This window comes from Elephas maximus, chromosome 3 (genome assembly GCF_024166365.1).
Source record: "Elephas maximus indicus isolate mEleMax1 chromosome 3, mEleMax1 primary haplotype, whole genome shotgun sequence".
In the NCBI taxonomy this organism is placed as follows: Eukaryota; Metazoa; Chordata; class Mammalia; order Proboscidea; family Elephantidae; genus Elephas; species Elephas maximus.
Window position 1 is genome coordinate 70,396,356 of NC_064821.1, and position 6,697 is coordinate 70,403,052.

The following is a 6,697-nucleotide window of genomic DNA, read 5'->3' on the forward strand; positions in this document are numbered from 1 at the left end:
ATGAGTCAGAATCAACTTGACGGCAATGGGTTTTTGTTTTTTCCTAGAAGGAAGACTTAATTTCTAGCAGGGCTTTGACCTATAACTTTTTCCCTTTCTGGTTATGATTCCAGTGGGCCCAAATTAAAAAAAAAAAATGGGTCTTTTCCAGTGTTGCCTTCTCAGCCATGACTGAACTGGGCAGAACTGGTTTATAGCCCTGGTCAGAAGCCAGAGACAGGTCAGACTCACCACCCACACCAGGGAGGCTCCACAGATGAGCGTGAAGGGGATTCATTTCAGCTCTTGAGGATATTTGGGGGCTAGGGGAAAAGCACAAATCTGTGGCTTTAGAATCTAAAATGTGACTTGGCAGGGGGCACCCGGATTTGAACCAGGGACCTCTTGATCTGCAGTCAAATGCTCTACCCCTGAGCTATACCCCCTGTGCTGTGAGCAGTACAAAATAATACCTTTGTAACAGACACCACGCAGTCCTTTCACTCATGGCTGCTCCTGCACTCTCCCATTGGGTCCTTAAAGTGGCACCTGCTCCCCTGCAGCCTGGCTCCTCCCTGCTATGACTCACTGCTCACTCACTGGCTCACTGTGAACATTCATCACATTAAACACCTGCCTGCCAGGTAGCTCCCTTACCAGAATCTCTCTCCTTCAAAACTTCACTTCTAATTCCTGCAGTGGGGTGCTAACTGCAAGGTCTATTGCCACTGATAACTTAGCATGATCATAGTCCCTTTTCTGTCCTCCCACCCAGGGCTCAGAGGTCCAGATGGGTCAGTGGCCCTGCCTGCTTCCCCGCAAGAATCATGTAGGAGTCAGTCTGGAACAAAAATTATTCAGGACACCCATTCTCTTACTTCCCTCATATGCCTGATTCAACCTACTAAGCTCTGTTGTTTTTGCACTTCTCTGCCACCCTCTGCACTCTTCCTTTTCTCCTGATCCTCATACCCAAGACCACTGGGCTTTGCCTGTGATGGTGGTGGTATTAGGTAGAGCCTTCTGACTCACAGGAAAGCTGTCTTGGTACCATATGCCTGCTAGAGTCGCTGAGACAGGGCACTTGAGTGGTGGCCAGGGACTGTTCCTTAATAGCCCAGTGCTTCTGCTCTCATCCACAACCCAGAACACACCTAGCCCTGGTTAGACACCCTCCCTGGGAGGAACCCCCACTCCACTCCAGTTCCCAACAATCAAAAAGATAAGATGATGCGTTCTATGAAAACTAGTCACCCTCTTTCCTCAGCCACCCCAGTCATTGCCCAATGGGCTCATGAACAAAGTGACCATGGTGGCAGAGATTGAGGTTATGCATGGGCTCAGCAACATGGACTTCCACTCACCAAGGCTGACTTGATTACAGCCACTGCTGAGTGTCCAATCTGCCAGCAAACAGAGACCAACATTGGATCCTTGATATGGGATCATTCCTCAAGGCGATCAGCCAGCAACCTGGTGGCAGGTTGATTACACTGGACTGCTTCCATCATGGAAAGGGCAGTGTTTCATTCTTACTGGATAGACACTTGCATCTGGATACATATTTGCTTTCCCTGCACACAATGCCTCCCCCAAAACAACTCTCTGTGGACTCACAGAATGCTTTATCCACTGTCATGGTATCCTGCATTGCCTCAGATCAAGGGACACACTTCAGAATAAATGAGGTAGGCAATGGGTCTTACCATGTTCCCCATTATCCTGAAGCAGCTGGCTTGATAGAACGATGGAATGGCCTTTTAAAGACACAATTATGACACCTGCTAGTTGGTAACAATTTGTAGGGTTGGGACAATGTTGTCCAGAAGGCTGCATATGCTATAAACCAGCATCCAATATGTGGTGCTGTTTCTCCCAAAGCGAGGATTCATGGTTCCAGGAATAAAAGGATGGAGGTGGGAGTGGCACCACTCACTATTACCCATAGTGACTAACTCATAAAATTTTTGCTTTCTGTTCCCACAATCCTATGCTCTGCTGGTCTAGAGGTATTAGTTCCAAAGGGAAGAATGCTCCCACCTGAAGACACAACACAGAGTCCATCTTACTGGAAGTTAAGAATGCCACCTTGTCACTTTGGGCTCCTCATGCCTCTGGATCAACAGCCAATGAAAGGAGTTACTGTATTGGCCGGTGTGATTGACCTTGACTACAAAAGGAAAATCGGATTGATGCTGCATAATGGAGGTAAAAAAAAAAAAAAGTCTGGAATACAGGGGATCCCTTAGGCGATTTCTTAATACTACCATGCCCCGTGATTAAAATCAATGGAAAACTATAGGAATTCAGTTCTGACATGACTACTAATGGTCCAGACTCTTGAAGAAAGAAAGTTTGAGTAGCCCCACCAGGCAAAGATCCAAGACCAGCTGAGGTGGTTGTTGAGGCTAAAGGGAACATGGAATGGGTGTGGAAGAAGGTTTTTCTAAATAACAGTTCCAGCCATATGACCAGTTGCAGAAACAAGGACTGTAATTGTTATGAGTATTTCTTTCTGTATGTCTGCATCAATTATTTTTTGTTTTCTTCAATTATAAAACATAAGAGGTAAATGGGTCTAGTGTGTTTTGAGCTGTACACATGTTCATTGTATCGTGTTAGGAACAAATATGACTTAGTAATTGTCTTTATTTACAGATTGTGTATGGTTTAAGGAGATGTGTACAGGTGCCAAGTTGACAAAGGGTGGATTATGATGTTTAAGGTTGTGTGTCACCTTGGCTGGGCCATGATTCTTAGTGGCTTGGCAGTTATGTAATGATGTAGTTTGTCAGTTAAGTAAAGATGTAGTTTGGCAGTTATGTAATGATGTAATTTGGTGGTTATGTAATAATGTAGTCATCCCATATGATGTGATCTGATGTGATCAACCAATCAGTTGTAAGGGGAGTTTCCTCGGTTTTGGTCTGCATCCAATATATATATGGATGTTCTGGCAAAGCTCAATTGCTTGCCCTGGACCCTGAATCCACCTTGTCATCATCCGACCTTCCGTTCTTGGGACTTAAGCTCGCTATCAAATTGCCTATTGATGGGATTAGTCAGCCTATGGCCTGCCATCCGACCTGCTGATTTGGGTTCGTTAGCCCCTGCTGCTACTTGAGTCAAGAGAAGCATCCAGCCTGACTCTTGAACCTTGACCCAAGGACTTGCATTCCATTTGTCTCATGTTTCTTTGATTTTTTTTTTTTTTTTGGGGTCTCTTGCCTTCTTTAGTATTAACTGGGATTTTTCTCATTTCATTTGCTTTCTCTACTAGCCCACATCCTCCATTCTCTTTTAAAGTGCAAAACCACAATTTTTAAAATGCTGTAATAGAAATTTCTGCATGCAAATTTTAAAAAGTTTAATGTTAATCAGGAAGCCTGGTGGCACAGTGGTTAAGGGCTATGGAGAGCTATCTGCTAACCAAAAAAAAAAAAAATACGTAGGCAGTTCAAATCCACCAGCCACTTCTTGGAAACTCTACAGGGCAGTTCTACCCTGTCCTGTAGGGTTGCTATGAGTCAGAATTGACTCAACGATAACAGGTGTGTTTTTTGTTTTTTTGGGGGGAGGTGGTTTAATGTTAACCAATATCTATATTTTTCTCCCAAACTATAGAAAGAACTTCTGACACTTTAACTGTAAAAAAAAAAAAAAAAAACACAAAAATGCCCCTTTATTTACACGTTATTGTTTATCAGTATTTTGTTCCATCTTTAAAAAAACTTCCAAACTTTAGACATTAATACTGTCTTACATTATCAATGACTTTTAGAATTACTGTACACATGCCAATGCATTTGTTCAGCATTTCTCTTGGTATCTCAGATCTCCCATCTGGAATCATTTTACTTTTACCTAAAGTGTATATTTCAGAATTTTCTCTAGTGAGGGTCTGTTAGTGGCAAACTCTCTAAGCTTTGTCTGTTCATAAAGAATAGTTTTGCTGGGTATAGAATTCTAAGTTGGCTGTTATTGTTTTCAAAATAATGAATGTGTTATTGGAACTATCTTCTGGCTCCCCTTGCCATTATTGACAAATCAGTCAGCAGTTGAACTATTGCTCCACTGTAGGTGATCTCAGATTTCTCTGACTGCCTTCAAAGGACAGAGTCCTCATACTCAGCCAGAATCTCAAAGTACATCTTATAGAGCATGCAGGCCAGAGAGGGGAGAGTGGAAAGACCAGAGGAGTAGGGGCTGTGATGAACACATCACCTGAGATTGAGCTTCTCTGCTCAGGAAGACTCAGCAAGGGGAGAAGTGAATGGAACTCCTTTACCAATTTATTGACTAAAACTCTAGGGGGCTCCCAGATTTGAACTGGGGACCTCTTGATCTGGAGTCACATGCTCTACCCCTGAGCTATACCCCCTGGTATGCTAGCAAGGGACAATTACCACTCTTCCACTGTGCAGCCACACCCACAGGCTCTGGCACAGATGATCCGTCAGGATGGGTTTCCTTAAAGTGACCAGGCCTGCTTTTCTGCTAACTCATCTTCCTACCTTACAGGGCGCAACAGGTTCATTTTTCCCTCAGCCCTGCAGCTTCATCATTCTCAGTTCCTGGATGAGGACAGTAATCTGGGGGAGCATTCACCTGTCAGCTGGACGGATCTATAGTGACACTGCATTGGTTTTTGTTTGTTTGTGGTGAGCTCCTTAAAACAGAGACTCCAGATGACCAGTGGCCTGGCCAAGCATGCAGCTTCTCCAAGATAGAATGTACACTCACATGTCTGAATTCTGGATCATAGCTCTTCCCATAAAGCCACACTCTAGGGCATAGGCTGACCTTCTGTCCATCATCCTGTGTATACCTAACCCTTTTATCTGGTGTTGAAATGAGTATTCTGAAGTAATGATTGAAGAAAGTATTTCCTCTGAGCCTCCAAATCACCCTTCTGTACTCTGCTTTGTGAAGCTGCTCTGGGACTCTTCCCCTCTACAGTTCTTTGTTAGGTGGTTTCTGATTGGTCCTGCCAACAGGGCACTTGAGGAGACTTCAGGGCATAGGAAGAAGAGAGCACTTGTTTCTTCCTCTCTGTGTGTATTTCTGTCAGTGTAACCCCAGCAGTGACAGCTCACTCCAGTAGCACCAGTGACTCCAGATTGCACCATTTCACTGGCAAGACCAGCCTCATCAAGCCTTCTCTGGGACACTGGCACCTCCTTAGAGGTCTGGTTTCCCTTTACACGGGGATCCTCCCTAAAATTTCTACCTTGTTAATACATTCGATCTCTTCTATTAGTTCCCAGGCCTGGGTTGCAGCGATTGTCTCCATGATACTTCTTGTTGTCATTAGGTGCCGTTAAGTTGGTTCTGACTCATAGTGACTCTACGTACAATAGAACTAGACACTGCCCAGTCCCACATCATCCCCACAATCATTGTTACACTTGAGCCCATTTTTGCAGCCATTTTGTCAATCCATCTCATTGAGGTCCTCCTCTTTTTTGCTGACTTTATCAAGCACGATACTCTCTGCTTTTTGCCCTTTCAACTCTCTAATTCCTGAATTACAATATTTATATTAAATTCTCTCTGTTAAAATAACTGTTGAAGTTTTTATCTCCTGATTGGGCTCAGGCTGATTCAGAAATTGATACCAGTGTGTTCCTGGTAAGCAGTCCTTCAAAGTGGGTGCTGGGAGTGGATTAGGTATTTTCTTTGGGTTTCAGTACAGTGATGAATGCTTGACTGAACCCTGAATAATAGCAGTTGAACATAAAGAGGCTGATTAATAGACTCAATCTAGCCTTCTGTTTTGAATATTGAATATACCATGGACTGCCAGAAAAACAAATAAACCTGTCTTGAAAGAAGCATAGCCAGAATACTCTTTAGAAGCAAGGATGTCAAGACTTGGTCTCATGTACTTCAAACATATTATCAGGAGGGACCAGTCCTTGGAGAAAGATATGCTTGGTAGAGTAGACATCCAGTGAAAAAGAGGAAGACATTCAAAGATGGATTGACACAATGGCTGCAACAATGTTCTCAAACATAGCAACGATTGTGAGGATGGTGCAGGACTGGGCATTGTTTCCTTCTTTTATACATAGTGTGGCTATAAGTTGGAACCGACTCGATGGCGCCTAACAACAACGAAGCCCTGGTGGTGCAGTGATTAAAAGTTTGGCTGCTAACCAAAAGGTCGGCAGTTCAAATCCACCAGTGGCTTCTTGGAAACCTTATGGAGCAATTTTTCTCTGTCCTATAGGGTCACTATGAGTTAGAATCAACTGAATGGCAATGGGTTCTAACAACAACGGCAAGCCTCTTTCTTTAAGAGACTAGGATGTGGTCTCTGAAAAACTTGACATTGTGAATTTGGACTCAAAGAGGAAAAGGAAACCCTCAAAGGGGGCATCTGGATTTGAGCCAGGGACCTCCTGAGCTACAGTCAATCGCTGAACCACTGAGCTATACTTGTTTTAGTTTAGGGCAATATGCAATTAGTGCTTCTTTACATTTCCACTTACTCTTAGCTTGCTCATTCTGACTCAGCAGAGAGCAGTTAGTCCTGTTTAACTGTAAATGGACCCCCTTACTGCCATAACTTTCCTCTTTTTCCAAATACACACCTCCGCAGCTTGGCAGCAGCTTGGAATGTCACCAAAGATTCCACGTGAGACAAAAAAGTCTGTGCCTGTCTTTGTGCACAGGCAGAAGTTGAAGACCAGAGAGGATGTGCTGCTTGCTGAAC

General features: G+C 43.8%; 2 non-coding genes across 2 annotated transcripts; both read right to left on the reverse strand.

The window, feature by feature from the left end:
• Nucleotides 1-353: 353 nt before the first annotated feature.
• On the reverse strand, nt 354-425 carry TRNAC-GCA (transfer RNA cysteine (anticodon GCA)). Its single transcript has one exon. It is a non-coding gene; the product is annotated as a tRNA-Cys (tRNA).
• Nucleotides 426-4,288: 3,863 nt separating this feature from the next.
• TRNAW-CCA (transfer RNA tryptophan (anticodon CCA)) lies at nt 4,289-4,360 on the reverse strand. Its single transcript has one exon. It is a non-coding gene; the product is annotated as a tRNA-Trp (tRNA).
• Between the last annotated feature and the right edge of the window lie 2,337 nt (nt 4,361-6,697).